Source organism: Lithobates pipiens, unplaced genomic scaffold, assembly GCF_037356315.1.
Source record: "Lithobates pipiens isolate NorthernLeopardFrog02 unplaced genomic scaffold, aLitPip1_a1.2 Scaffold_30, whole genome shotgun sequence".
Taxonomy (NCBI): Eukaryota; Metazoa; Chordata; class Amphibia; order Anura; family Ranidae; genus Lithobates; species Lithobates pipiens.
The window spans coordinates 61886523-61889507 of NW_027507791.1; positions in this window are offsets into that span (position 1 = coordinate 61886523).

Below are 2985 nucleotides of genomic sequence, written 5' to 3' on the forward strand. Positions count from 1 at the left end.
TTATACAGCAATCAGTGCTTTTTAATGAGGATTGGGGATTATACCCTGTCCAAAAGACCTAACAACTAGCTTCCTGACAATACTCAAGACAATACACAGTTACTGAACAAGACAACACGCAGGTACTCGAAGACCCCTCGCAGACCACTCACAGAACTACGTGCACTCGAAGACCACTCGCAGAACACTCGCAGACCTACGTACACTTGCAGACCTATGTGTACTCGCAGACCTACGTGCACTCGCAGAACACTCGCAGACCTACGTACACCCGCAGACCTATGTGCACTCGCAGACCTATGTGCACTCGCAGACCTACGTGCATTCGCAGAACATACTGTAAGTGTTTTGCTTTGCTGTACTAAGTCAGATGCTACAGTACTTGCCATTTGTCCTGCTCCTGATCTTGCTCTTGCTCTGCATCCTGTATCCTGCAACCCTGATGCTTTTTATATCTGCTCCCCTTGTTCCTGATTCCAGTCCTGGTTTCACCCTTCCTTACATCTCTGGTATTCCCTGTGACTTGTGTTCCTCATTTTGTATATATTTTATTATTGTTAGGTATTTAGCCATTTTGTCATTCTGATAATTGTTCACTTATATCTTTATGTTAGCTGATTGTTGGTGTTCGGATGTCTTTTGTTTTACTATTAATAAACTCACTTTAATACATACTGTATATATGGTTTGGTCTCATGTTTCTAAGTGTAGCCACACAGATCTGACCACCTCTGCTGCTGATTCCTGACGATTATATTGATCCATGAATGTCCTGCAGAAACAATGCAGCGGACAATGATGCTTTCCATCCTATACTAGGTTTGGGGTCTGCTGTTTATACTAGTTATCAAAATGATACTGTAAATAATAAAAAACACTCCTAAGGCCACATCTGTATAAAGTTAACTTGGGGGGAAAAATGGGAGTAAGTTCCAAAAGGCCCTAGTTCGGACTTTACAGGCAAAATGTACAAGAGTATAGTAAAATTGATACTCTTGTCCATTTTGCCTGTAAAGTCCGAACTAGGGCCTTTTGGCTCTTACTCCCAAAATTAGACTTTGTTCTGCTTCCAAAAGTCAGGAATCCTAAACAGAGTTGAAACTTTAAAAAGCTGAACCCTAACATACCACACGCACTACACCAACTGCTTGCCAACATATTTATAATTCTGTAAAGTTAGTCTCATAATTCGAGCATCCCTTCTAGAAGGCCTAGCTAGAATGGTGACCTCATGCTTCTATACTGCTGTTAAGTTATACAGCCGGTCTCATCCCTACCCCCAGCTGCTGACTCAACAGTAAGAAAAATAAGCACACTAATAGGCCTCATTTATGCAGGCGGTTGGGACAGTGGTAAAAATAAGCTATTGTAATTTTACTGCGCTTTGACCACCCAGCTGCACATTAAAAAAAGCTTCCAGCCATGTTTGTGCTGCAGCCTTCAAGGGTAAAACAAGCAATAAGAAACAGACATTTTGCCTCTGAGTTGCCTGTGTAATGCCTTTAAAGTGGTTGTAAACCCTTACAAACCACTTTGACCTACAGGTAAGCCTAGATTAAGGCTTACCTGTAGGTCCAAGAAATATCTCCTAAACCTACACGGTTTAGGAGATATTTGGCGAAAGACAGGCACCACTGTCTAGGGCGCATGTGCTGTAGACAGCGGCGCGCAGGCATGGGAGTGACGTCATCGTGGCTTCGCCGAACGACAGCAGCGGAGCAGTAAGACACACCAAGAAGATGGAGGCTCTGGACTACAGGGGACAGCGGTGACTTCGCTTGCTCCTGTGTCAGGTAAGTGACACATAATGGACTACTGCATAGTAGTCCATTATGCTTTACCTTTGCAGGGAATCAAAGAGGAAGTAAACCCATCAGGGTTTATTTCCTCTTTAAAAAGCAATCCAATGTGGGTGCCCCATCTTCCGGCACAGCATGATCCCATTCGGGGTGTCGGGGGTGGGGCCCGGTGTTCCCCCGAGGACGGGCCAACTCTCCAGAACCAAGTACCTTTTACCCCTGGCGGCTTCCTCAGCCTGGAGTGTCATATGTACAAGTCTTTCATAGTACGCCAACGGCTGGTGGACAAAATTGCTCAATCTTCTGACTTCTAGCCAAGTCCCATCTCTTATACGTCTACTGACAATACATGACTTGTATACCACATATCCTTACTATACTTTATGAAAGAGTTTAGTTGTTATGATTTTTTCTGAAAAATAAAATACTTTGACAGATAAAAAGCAATCCAACATTACTTATTTAATTAAGTAATGTTAATTAATTAAGTAACCGGTTCTCTTTAATGCTTCTCTTTAGCTTTGAATATTCATGCTTGTTTTAATTCAATTTTAACTGTCACAAGTGTAAATGAGCCCCTAAGCCCTTCCTTTCATGCATTACACATGTTCTCCTAACCTGTAAAATGGCTAGCTGAACTGTATTTAAGTAACCGGTTCTCTTTACCTTTGGATATTCATGCTTGTTTTAATGCAATTTTAACTGTAGTCACATGATGTGTGGTTGCAAACTATAGAAATAGTGGATGTTAAGCACAACATCCTGTTTGCTGATACAATGATATGATTTTTTCTGAAAAATAAAATACTTTGACAAATAAAAAGCAATCCAACATTACTTTTTAAAGGAGTGGCAATGACTGCCACAAGTGTAAATGAGCCCCTAAGCCCTTCCTCCCATGCGTTACACATGTTCTCGAATGGAATGCAATGCTGTAGAGACTTTTTGATCCCTTCCCCAAATGAGTCCTAGAAACTTTTGGGTAGAACTATCACAGTTTAAATTGAATACAATTAAAGAGAATTCATCTGATTCACCACCCATGACAAAGACATTTCCCCTGGGGTGAGCTACTCTTTAAATATTGTCTTAGCCTGTAAAATGGCTAGCTGAACTGCATTTAAGTCTCCGGTTTTCTTTAATGCTTCTCTTTAGCTTTGAATATTCATGCTTTTTTTAATGCAAT